Raw genomic sequence first — 13,535 nt, forward strand, 5'->3', positions numbered from 1 at the left:
GTAAATCATGGAACAGAGGGCCCATAGTGTCGGGGTCCCTCCATCACACGTGTCCCCCTGTTTCTCTCTCTCTCTCTCTCTCTTTCCCTCTCTTTTTCATCTTTTTGTGTGTGATGATGTGGCCATGTGGCCCACTCGGATGGACCCCACCTTGATGTATGTCTTATCTACACCATCTAGCCATTTGGTGGCCCACCTTGAAAATGTGTTACATTCAAACCGTCCAGCGTCCAGGTACGCTAGACATGGACGTATAGTGAGGTGTGGGCTGACGGTGTGGTGTGCTGACTGAAAATAAAAATATTATCTTGGTTCAAAGCTTAGGGGTGGGCTGCTCATGCAGGCCCCACCTTGATGTATGTGCTTAATCCACGCCGTCCATCTCATTCTCCAGCTCATTTTAGGCGTTGAGCTAAAATATGAGACCAATCAGATTTTTTGGCGGGCCATAGCTCAGAAAATAGCAATTTTTACCGTTAAAATCCACTCTGATGTTTTCACACACCAAAATACATCGAATATTGGGCTCATTTAGACTATCTTGAGCTGTAGAATACAATGGTTGGGCTGGATTCTCCTGATACGGGCCCCACCTATGAAAAACTTTAAAAATACTATTTTTCAAAAATATATATATATATAATATGCAGCAGCAGGCGCTGCTGCTGTCGTCAGCAGTGTCCTGCCTGCTGCGCTGAGGACGGATGCGGGCAGGGATGGCGGGTCCCAGCGTGGGCCCCATCGTGATGTGTGTTGACATCCACACCGTGCATTTTGATAGGGCCCTTAGGGCAGTGGGCCCCCTAAAAATCAACCGTACTAGGAGCTCAGGTGGCCCACACAGCAAGGAAACAGTAAGGATTGAACGTTTGCCATTGAAACCCTTGGGGTTTCACAGACGTCTTAGATCAATATGAAACTTGTTTTTTCCTTTTCATTCAGGTCCCTGTGACCTTATTAACAATTTGGATGGAAGGTAAACGTTATGGTGGGCCCCATGTGGGACCCACTTGTAAGAGGATTGGTCGGTGTACGCATACAGCAACATAATAGCTGCTGTATTGATGTCCCAGCCATATGGGCCCCACGCATGAGGTATGTGTTATATCTATACCGTCCACCCACGTGGACTCTACCATGATATATGCTTTGTGCCAACCCACCATGATGCATGTGTTGCATCCAAGCCGTCCAACCATTTTGAAAGCTCATTTTAAGCCTTGAGACTAAAAATAAGACAGATCTAGGATCAGGTGGACCACATTATAGAAAACAGTGAGTTTGAATGTCCACCATTAAAACCCTTAGGCTACAGGGTTTGGACTTATATGATATTTGTTTTCCCCTCTTGATCCTTATGACCTTATGATTAGATTAGTTGGGCAATAAACTTTATAGTGGGCCCTGTGATTTATTTAACCGTGGAAATTATGATCTCCGTTGCTATTTGTGGTATGGTCCAAATGATCCTTCAATATGATTCATTTTTGAGAATTTATAAGGCCCATTGTTGAGGCCCACCTTAATGTGTACAAGCCTGTTGTTGAGGCCCACCTTGATGTGTATAAGGCTCGTCCTTTGAGGGCCACCTTGATATATATATAAGGCCTATGTGATGTGGCCCATTTGATGTATTGGAGGCCCATGGGTCAAGGCACAATGGGATGTATATAAGGTCCATTGCGATGTGTAATTCCACCATGGTTTATGTAATGATGTTTATGGCAGGCCATGCCTTGGGAGCAATAATGGTTTGATGTCCACATTGTAAGAATAATGTTGGTTAAATGTCCGCATTATAACTCTCCCTAAGGCCCATTGATAGGCCCATACTTGTTGTGTATAGGCCATATAGGCTCATCTTCATTGTGAGGATAGTTCATCACCTTATAACATGTTTAGTGTAACTCCATGATTCATGCCCATACGCATCATATGTATGCTTGATATGAGTAGTAACTGATCATAACATATGCCATTAAGCAGACTATTCATGGGACTCACTGATAGAAGTTACCCACATGAGCACGCGATACACGTAGGATTGTTGCATGACTGGACAGTGTGACTCATGCATCTCGCATATGTGTGAATGATCATTGTAAGCCCTAGCGACATCAGGGTCGTGGCCTCCACAGGCACATCGTGGATGGCCAGATGGGACACCGAAAATACTTGGTTCTAACACTGTGGGCACTTAGGATGTCCTTGGGTGAAAGTCTCAGAACCTCCGAGGCTAGGAGACGCCCCAACGTCTATACCGAGTAGATATATGAGCGCCCGAGTGCCGAATACCAGTAAGCCGCGTTTCCTACTATGTCGTGGTCGGTTGGGAGGGGGTGTGGCCTTATCCGCCTGAGTGAGGGGGTTGTAAGCTAGGCTGAGTTTGACCAGCTCGTAAATGAGTCTACTATCGACAAACCGGGTAGGTATTGGCAGACTACTGGTCAGGCGGATAGTGCGGTCTCTTCCACTCGCTGGGCTGTATGGCTAGGTAGGCGGCAGTCAGTGTGGAGTGTAATAGACTCCGGTGATTCCCCAGAGAGGAACAATACTAATATGTGGACTTGATATGAGGACTGACATAAATTATGACACCTCGTCATCGTTGCACATGTGGGCGGGCGCACGTGGGCGGACGCTGATGTGGGACGGGGCTAAGGCCCGGGCGAGCTACCAGTGGTTGGTAAGCTACTGTGCTAGCAGGTTACTGAGCAGGAGTTGCTGTAAGTGTTATAGTTTATATCCCTGTCTGTTGTCAAATTTGTGATGACAAAATCACTGTTATGTTATATATAACTTGCTTAAGTGAAGCTCTTTCAAGGATCAACATTCATGAACAAGCTAAGCTCACAACAAGCAAAGCTCTCAAGTACAAGGATCAATCTTGAATGAAAGAACTGCTCACAAGACAAGACTCAAGCTGCAAGACTTCAAGAAGAGTTCAAGGCAGTTTGTACACTTTCACGATTGAGCTACATCAAGGTTTGATCTACATCAAGACTTCAAGGCTCATACTTCAAGGTTTCTTGTTCCTAATGTTTCAATGTCCATACTTCATGGTTGAGGTTTGATTGACCATAGGTTGACCTTAGAAGTAGGTCATTTTGGATACATAAGTCGAATGTTTATTTTACATGTGATTGGTCTATTCTTCGACTAGTCCTAGGCCTTCTTCGACTAGTCCTAGACTTGCTTCGACCAGTCTAAGAAATTCCTCGACCAGTCGTGAGTTTGTTACAAATTCTGGATAAAATCTGTTAGCCTTCGACTAGTCCAGGAATTTGTTATGAATTTTTAGAATTAGTCGACTGCTCTTCGACCAATCGTACAATCTTCGACTCGAAGTCGCGAAGATTTTCAGGACCTACTACCGGTCGTAGGTGACCTACGACGAGTCGTAGGTGACCTCGACCACTCGTAGAACGGTCGAGCATATCCCGCCGGATTTTTCAAATATCTGTTAGTGCTTCGACTAGTCGAAGAGCACTCTAGACGAGTCGAAGACCCGATCTTCTTACTTATAAATAGTGCACGAATCTCAGAAGAAATCATCGATTTAATTATAGTATTCAAGCCAATCTTCGTCGAACTTCTGAGAGATAATTCTGTGCTCCATCTAAGCTAAGTGTGCTTATTTAATATTCTCTTTCCTTAGCTTTATTTAATTGATTTTGTTTCTGCTATTCCAATCTGATTTGATAAGAGGAATTGTTATTCCCTTTCTTTGGAATCAAAATCAATTAAGGCAAGCCCTATTTGGTTTAATTTAAAATCTATTAGAATTAGAACTATTGTAATCAAGTACTGGACATTGAACTTGGACATTCAATCATCTACTTTGATTTGGTTCTACGGGGTTGCTACAACGAAGGAGATATTCAGGTGTTTTACATATTGTAAATTCCTTTCTATTATTTTGGTTTCTTTCAAGATTTGCCAGAAAAATCTTGTTATATTGGTTATCTGAGGAAAGCCAGGAAAACTCAGAAGTGGGGTTTTTTTTTAATTGTGTAACCTCACATACAAAGACACAATTGTAAGGGTTTTGGGTGAACCTGGGAAAACCTATTTTTAGTGAACGCTAATATCCCCTGTGTGAGGATAGTAGGAGTGGAGTAGCATTTTGTGTGGCTGTTGTATAACAGTTGGTGAACGCACAGGCGAACCACTATAAACCCTTGTGTTGTGGTTGATTGTTTTATTCTTCTAATTTTTAATTATTCTTTTATGGGATGTATGTATGGTGGTGAATGTTGTAATCATTTAATTCAAGCATTGTGAGAATGTTGTAATAGTTTAGAATTTATTTTCTGCTATTCCTTTATCGCTTGATATTCAATTTCATTTGAAAGTTGTTCTAGCAAGGTTGCCCTGCCATTTTTATGGTGTATGGCTGTCCCTAGAACAATACATTTTTAATTACAAGTTATTTCAATTCAGTTTATATTTATTATTCTATTCCTCTTCGGTTTAAGACTTGATACAAAGATCTTTCTAGAAATAAGGTTGTCCTACCATAAACTCTGTTTTTGGTGTAAGGTTGTCCTTAGAACAACGTTTGTATCAACCTCTCAAGATCTGAATTTTAAGGTTATTTTAATTTACCGCACTGTGATTTACTTTGGCTATCATTCTCTTTTTATTTTCGCTGTTATTAGTTTTATTTGGCATTGTCCTATTCACCCCCCCTCTAGGACATATAGCTTGGCTTTTTCAAGTGGTATCAGAGCCTAATAGCTCTTCTTTTATTCTTGAATTTATTTCCTAAGCTAACGATTTAAGCTATTTAAGATGTCAAATTTTGATAGCCTTTCAGTCACAAGGCCTCCACCCTTTGATGGCTCCAACTATGCCTATTGGAAAGCCAGAATGAGGATCTTCCTTAAATCAATGGATGAAAATGTGTGGCAAGCTACAGTGACTGAATGGAATCCTCCTATCATGGAAGTTACTGGGGTTGATGGTTCAAAATCAATGAAAGTAACACCATATTACCAATGGACCACTCTTCAGAAAAGTGAGAGTAGTGCAAATGCTAAAGCACTAAATGCAATTTCTTGCGCATTATCACCGGATGAGTTCAAAAGAATCATTTCCTGTGATACTGCAAAGCAAGCTTAGGATATATTAGAAATGACACACGAGGGTACTACAATTATCAAAAAATCTGAAGTCCAACTCCTCACAACCAGATTTGAAGAAATTCATATGGAGGAAAATGAAAAGTTTATGGACTTTTACACTAGATTGAATGACATTATAAACTCGATGTGGGGTCTTGGCGATAAAATCCCAGAAAGTAAAGTATGTGCAAAAATACTACTCTCACTTCCTGAACGGTTCAATTCTAAAGTAACCGCGATCCAGGAACTTTGTGATACGGATAATATGAGGGTAGAAGAACTAGTTGGTTCTCTACAAACCTACGAGTTAAACTTTAAAGCTCCTAAAGGTAAATCTATCGCACTAAAATCTTCTAAATGTAATTCAGAAGAAAATTCTGATTCAGAAGATGATATGGCTCTTTTAGCTAAAAAATTTTACAAAATTTTCAAAAGCAAGAAAAGGGTTGATTTTCAAAATTCAAATGATAAAAAGAAATTTAGACCCAAATCTAGAAAATCTTTGAAAGATAGTCAATGTTACAACTGTCAAGAATATGAGCACTTAGCAAATAGATGTCCAAAAAGGGACAAACCCAAGAAGAAGGGTATGTTGGCTACATGGGATGAATCATCTGATTCTGAAGGTACTTCTGAATCAGAAGATTCTGAAACAGAGTCGGGCAATGAGGTCAAAGCTCTTATGACTCTAGCCAAATTCACATTTTCAGATAATGACTCTACAAGTAAAGAAAATCTGAATAGTGAATGTGAAAATGAAGATGATCTTCAAGACGCTTACAATGCCCTATATAAGGAAAGTTGTAAAAATGCTGTCAAACTTAAACTTCAAAAAGAAAAGTTTTCTAAACTCAAAAATTGTTTTGATTCACTTGTCTTAGAAAAATCACAAATTTCAGATTGTTTTGAAAAATCAAAATGTGATTTGAAATTCAAAAACTCACTAATTGTTGATTTAAAATCTGAAATTGACAAACTTAAAATTGAAGTATCTTCTCTTCTGAGTCTAAAGGACACATGGAAATATACCCAAGGTGATCCAAAGTTAGAAAAACTGTTATCCGGATCTAGAAAATGTGGTGATCGATCCGGGTTGGGCTATGATAAAAATTTATCTCCTAAACAAATGTATACTCCTCCTATGTTTGTTAAAGGAGAGTCCTCAAACTCAAAAGGAAAAAATACTTATCAAGATTTTTCTAAAAATTCAAAAACTTTTCAAAAACCTAGAAACAGCCATGTCAACTTTAATCAAAAACGAAATCCACTAGCTGAAAAGATAGTTGATTTACTCAAGGAGCTCTTAAAATCTAACTCTATAGGTCATTCCTACAAATATACACAAAAGAAGACCAACTATGTTTCTAAACCCAAAACTGTTATGAAATGGGTTCCTAAAGTCACCTGCTTGGTTGCTCACACTGCTTTCAAAGCAACAAGTCATTCAAAGTGGTACCTAGACAGTGGATGCTCCAAGCATATGACAGGTGACAAAGCTTTATTCACCGATCTGAAAGATATGACTGATGGTTCAGTCACATTTGGTGATGGTAGCAACTGCAAGATTATAGGCCAAGGTATGGTTCAACTTTTTAATCTTCCGGTGTTTAAAAATGTTTTATACGTTGAAGGCCTAAAGCACAACTTGCTTAGTATATCACAAATATGTGATAATAACCATAATGTTCGGTTTTCTAATCAAAGCTGTGAAATACTAAACAATAAGGGTTCTGTAATATTAACTAGACGTAGAACGTCTGAAAATTGCTATATTATTAGTGAATCCAGCTCATCTAATCAAACATGTTACATGGTCCATACAAACGAGATTGATTTATGGTACAAACGTCTTGGACATGTACATTATCGAAATTTATATCGATTGAGCAAACGAGAACTTGTAAGAGGTTTACCCAAACTTCAGAAATTAGATAAAATATGTGGTGAGTGCCAGATAGGCAAACAAACAAAGAACTCACACAAAAAGGTGAATTCAAATACCACATCAAGACCACTCGAACTTCTCCACATGGATCTGATAGGACCTACCAGAACAGAAAGTCGTGGTGGTAAAAAGTATATCCTGGTAATAGTTGATGACTTTACCAGATATACGTGGGTAGTCTTCTTAAGGGACAAATCTGAAACCCTTGAAGAAGTAAGAAAAGTTCTCAAAAGGATTCAAACTGAAAAATCTTCTCAAATCAGTAAAATTCGTAGTGATCATGGATCTGAATTTGAGAATAACAATTTTGAGAAGTTCTGTACCGACCAAGGAATATTACATGAATTCTCTACTCCCAAAACTCCACAACAAAATGGAATTGTTGAAAGAAAGAATAGGGTGCTTCAAGAAATGGCTAATGTCATGTTGAATAGCATGAAGCTCTCTAAAAATCTTTGGGCTGAAGCAGTTAACACAGCTTGTTATATTATTAACCGAGTCTACACTAGCAAAGATAAAAATAAAACGGCTTACGAATTGTGGTTCAATAAAAAGCCTACTGTTAAATACTTTCGAGTTTTTGGCAGCAAGTGCTATATTTTACGTGATCGTGAAAATTTGAGAAAATTCGATACAAAGAGTGATGAAGGGGTCTTTTTAGGATATTCCTTAAACAGTCGAGCTTATAGGGTCCTAAACAAAAGGACTGGTGTGATTCAAGAATCCATTAATGTTGTCATTGATGATCATTTAAACACACCAATTTCTAATTCAGATAATGATGAAGTACTAATCATTGATAAACCCGATACTTCATCGAATCAGACTGATTCTGAGTTGAGGACTATTAAAGATCATCCAACCACTCAAATTCTTGGAAACCCTCTCACCGGTGTTCGCACCCATAGACAACTTGAGGATATATGTAATTATGTATGTTTTACATCCCAAATTGAACCATCTAACGTAAAAGAAGCTCTGGCTGATGAGAACTGGATTGTTGCGATGCAAGATGAACTCAACCAATTCGTAAGAAATGATGTTTGGTATCTCGTACCAAGACCTAAAGATAAACACATCATTGGAACAAAATAGATTTTCAAAAATAAGTCTGACGAATGTGGAAATATAATTAGAAACAAGGCTAGACTGGTGGTACAAGGTTATACTCAAATTGAAGGGATTGATTTCGATGAAACCTTTGCACCAGTAGCACGTCTTGAATCTATCAGACTATTTATATCCATTGCATGTTTTAGAAAGATAAAGATCTATCAGATGGATATGAAAAGTGCTTTTCTAAATGGCGATTTACATGAAGAAGTCTATGTTGAATAGCCAATGGGTTTTGAAGATTCCAAAATACTCTGATCATGTATATCGGCTTAAAAAGGCACTTTATGGATTAAAACAAGCACCTAGGGCATGGTATGAGAAACTAACGAAATTTCTTTTAAGTCATAATTTTCAAATGGGATCTGTTGATAAAACTCTATTTGTTAAGAAACATAATGATCATATCTTAATGGTGCAGATTTATGTTGATGATATTATTTATGGATCAACTTGTACTGACTTGACTACTGAGTTTGCAGATTTGATGAAATCACAGTTCGAAATGAGCATGGTTGGGGAATTGACTTATTTCCTTTGATTGCAAGTAAAGCAACAACCTGAAGGAATATTCATTTCTCAATCTAAGTATGCCTTGAATCTAAGCAAGAGATTTGGATTTGAGAATGGCAAGAATTTCGATACTCCTATGAGTACTACCCTGAAACTATCAAAAGACTCTAATGGTAAAAATGTTGACTCAAAACTTTATCGGAGTATGATTGGTTGTTATATTTAACTACTAGTAGACCTGATATTTCACTAAATGTTGGTATTTGCACAAGATATCAATCTGATCCAAAAGAATCTCACTTGATTGCAGTCAAGCGAATTATTAGATATGTCGCAAGTACTGTAAATCTTGGTCTCTGGTATCCTCATGAAACCAATGTCCAATTAGCTGGGTACTCAGATGCTGACTGGATTGGTAATCTAGATGATAGAAAATCAACCAGTGGTGGTTGTTTTTTTATTGGAAATTGTCTAGTTTCCTGGTTTAGTAAGAAACAAAATTCTATATCACTTTCAACAGCTGAAGCTGAGTATATCGCAGCTGGTAATGCATGTACACAGCTTGTTTGGATGCAACGAATGCTAAGTGATTATGGAATTAAACAGGATTCTATGTTATTACATTGTGATAATTCCAGTGCGATAAATATTTCAAAAAATCCTATTCAGTATTCTCGTACTAAGCATATTGACATTAGATTTCATTATATAAGGGAATTAGTAGAAGAAAAAGTTATATCTCTAGAATATATTCCTACTGAAGATCAACGTGCTGATATTTTCACAAAACCTCTTGATAAAAGCAGGTTCAAAAAGATGAAATTTGATCTTGGCATGTGCTTTTTAAATTGATAATTTATGCCTTCTTGTATAATATTGTATATATTTGCTAGATTGAATTCTAATTTTTGTTTAAATTGCAAGAAAATTGAATTTTTTGGGGTTTATTCGACCAGTCGTGAGTATACACGACCAGTCGTACTACGACCGGTCATAGATACCCACGACCAGTCGTGGAACATGGGTTTCTCTTCAAATTGGGGATTTTTCACTTTCTTCCTCATTTCTTCTTTCTTCTCCTTAGAGCCGAGCTTCGACTTGTCGAACCCATCCTTCAAGTTCTTCAAGGTTAGTGTTCCAAATCACTTTTTCTTGCAGATTTGTGTCTAGATTGCTTCCTTTTCAAGCTTGAAGCTTTCTATTTTGGATTTCATTGAGATTTGGGGTTTAGATTTTGAAAAATCTGTTTTGAGCAAACCCACTTCTCAATCCTTTGCAACTTCTTTATTCCTTGAAATCCTTGTTGCAAATAGCTTATAGAGGTAGAAAAACTACTTCCTGTGGTCCTTCTTCTTCCTCCAGATCGACCGCTATCTCTAAACGTCATCTTCTTGTTCCCAATGATGATCCATCATATGTTAGGGACATTAGATCACGTAATGTTATTGTTGAACATCTTGTTGATGTTAATCATATTGCACCTTTTGACATCCTTCCTCTGCTTGAAGCTGTAGGTTGGGTTAACTTATTAAATTGGGGTGGGCCTGCATACCGGTCCATTGCCCAATCCATGTTTACATGTATTAGTGCTTTCTCACAGGATAATTTAACTTTTCAAATTTCTACTAGAGAAGGGCCATTTGACGTTGATCGTCATTTAATTTCAGCCCTTATGGAAATTCCTGTGAATGATGAGGGTATTCCTATCCATAATTTAACCGATAAACCCTCAATGGCTGAAAAACGCATGCTCACTAGAGACTTGTGCAATATGGATGTTCAATGGACTCAAAAAGGGAATGCGCTCCCCGCGAGGTATTTGTTACCCAAATACAGAATTCTCCACAGAATCTTTATGTCTAATCTGTATCCTCGTTCGGGTAATAAATCAGACTTGACTTCGTTTATGGTTCGTGTTATCCATGCTATCTCAAATGGTACTCAGATTTATTTGCCATCCTTAATCTGTCATTTCATTATTCAGTTTTGACTCCATCCTGGTCATAGTGACATTCCTTTTGCCTATTTTATGACTGTATTGGCTACTCATATGTTAGTCGATATGCTTGTTGATGAGGCACCTATCCATCATCTGATCTTCAACAATACAAATATCAATAAGATGAAGTTGGATCTGCTTCCTGAACAAGGTGGTGGTGGTGGTGGTGGTCCTGAAGAAGCTGGTGTTGACATTAATATGGATGACATTTTTGAGGAACTGGATTCTGACTCAGCAAATGATCCAGATTTTGTACCATCTGATGTTGATGCACGTCTGAGTGCATTAGAGGGTAAAGTTGAGGATATTAATGTTAAGTTGGAAAACATGTCTGTTGCTCATGATTTACAATTCAAGTACATGCGCAAATATCTTAGGCGCTTGAACAAAGGCATGCACCAACTTGATCCTTCTATTCTTGCTCCGTCATCAAGTTCTAGTTCTGACTAGTTTTTATGAGACTTCTGGTCTGTAATAACTTTATTACTTAGCACTTGTTTGCTTGAGTTTGAGTTAAATTTTATGCTGGATATTTGTTCTTGATGTAATATTTATGCTGGATATATGTGATGCTATCTTGAGTATCTCTATGACTCTTTTGCTATACTCTCTTACTTCCTCATGTTTCCTCTCATGACTTCCTTTATTTAGTTCTCTTTTGTCATATTGTGACAAAAAGGGGGAGAATGGTTTGTTCTTAATGTGATTATGAGAGGAGTAGCATTGGTTATGTTACTCAGGGGGAGTGGGGAGTCAAGGGGAGTATATGTTTGATCTTGAGTATATGTTTGAACTGGTTGAAACTGGTTGAATGTTGAATATTGAATATTGATTTGCAGCTATTAACCGGTTGTTTTACTCTTGTTTATCTTGATTATGTGTTTTGTCACTAATTTGACAACAGGGGAGATTGTAAGTGCTATAGTTTCTATCCCTGTTTATTGTCAAATTTGTGATGATAAAATCACTGTTATGTTATATATAACTTGCTTAAGTGAAGCTCTTTCAAGGATCAACATTCATGAACAAGCTAAGCTCACAACAAGCAAAGCTCTCAAGTACAAGGATCAATCTTGAATGAAAGAACTGCTCACAAGACAAGACTCAAGCTGCAAGACTTCAAGAAGAGTTCAAGACAGTTTGTCCACTTTCACGATTGAGCTACATCAAGGTTTGATCTACATCAAGACTTCAAGGCTCATACTTCAAGGTCTCTTGTTCCTAATGTTTCAATGTCCATACTTCATGGTTGAGGTTTGATTGACCATAGGTTGACGTTAGAAGTAGGTCATTTTGGATACATAAGTCGAATGTTTATTTTACATGTGATTGGTCTGTTCTTCGACTAGTCCTAGGCCTTCTTCGACTAGTCCTAGACTTGCTTTGACCGATCTAAGAAATTCCTCGATCCAATCGTGAGTTTGTTACAAATTCAGGATAAAATCATTAGCCTTCGACTAGTCCAGAATCATTCGACCGATCGTAGGAACAGTGTCGACTGCTCGACCAGTAGTACAATCTTCGACTCGAAGTCCAACGTTTTTCGGACCTACGACCAGTCGAAAGAAACCTACGACTAGTCGTAGGTGACCTACGACCGGTCGTAGGAGAGCTTCGACCACTCGTAGAACGGTCGAGCATATCTGCCGGATTTTTCAAATATTGGTAGTGCTTCGACTAGTCGAAGAGCACTCTGGACAATCGAAGACCCGATCTTCTCACTTATAAATAGTGCACGAATCTCGAATAAATCATCGAATTAATTAAAGTATTCAAGCCAATCTTCGTCGAACTTCGAGAGATAATTCGTGCTCCATCTAAGCTAAGTGTGCTTATTTAATATTCTCTTTCCTTAGCTTTATTTAATTGATTTTGTTTCTGCTATTCCAATCTGATTTGATAAGAGGAATTGTTATTCCCTTTCTTTAGAATCAAAATCAATTAAGGCAAGCCCTATTTGGTTTAATTTAAAATCTATTAGAATTAGAACTATTGTAATCGAGTACTGGACATTGAACTTGGACATTCAATCATCTACTTTGATTTGGTTCTACCGGGCTGTTACAACGAAGGAGATATTCAGGTATTTTACATATTGTAAATTCCTTTCTATTATTTTGGTTTCTTTCAAGATTTGCCAGAAAAATCTTGTTATATTGGTTATCTGAGGAAAGCCAGGAAAACTCAGAAGTGGGGTTTTTTTTTTAATTGTGTAAGCTCACATACAAAGACACAATTGTAAGGGTTTTGGGTGAACCTGGGAAAACCTATTTTTAGTAAACGCTAATATCCCCTGTGTGAGGATATTAGGAGTGGAGTAGCATTTTGTGTGGCTGTTGTATAACAGTTGGTGAACACACAGGCGAACCACTATAAACCCTTGTGTTGTGATTGATTGTTTTATTCTTCTAATTTTTAATTATTCTTTTGTGGGATGTATGTATGGTGGTGAATATTGTAATCATTTAATTCAAGCATTGTGAGAATGTTGTAATAGTTTAGAATTTATTTTCTGCTATTCCTTTATCGCTTGATATTCAATTTCATTTAAAAGTTGTTCCAGCAAGGTTGCCCTGCCATTTTTATGGTGTATGGTTGTCCCTAGAACAATACATTTTTAATTACAAGTTATTTCAATTCAGTTTATATTTATTATTGTATTCCTCTTCGGTTTGAGACTTGATACAAAGATCTTTCTAGAAATAAGGTTGTCCTACCATAAACTTTGTTTTTGGTGTAAGGTTGTCCTTAGAACAACGTTTGTATCAACCTCTCAAGATCTGAATTTTGAGGTTATTTTAATTTACTGCACTGTGATTTACTTTGGCTATCATTCTCT

This window comes from Magnolia sinica, chromosome 5 (assembly GCF_029962835.1).
Source record: "Magnolia sinica isolate HGM2019 chromosome 5, MsV1, whole genome shotgun sequence".
NCBI classification, from domain to species: domain Eukaryota; kingdom Viridiplantae; phylum Streptophyta; class Magnoliopsida; order Magnoliales; family Magnoliaceae; genus Magnolia; species Magnolia sinica.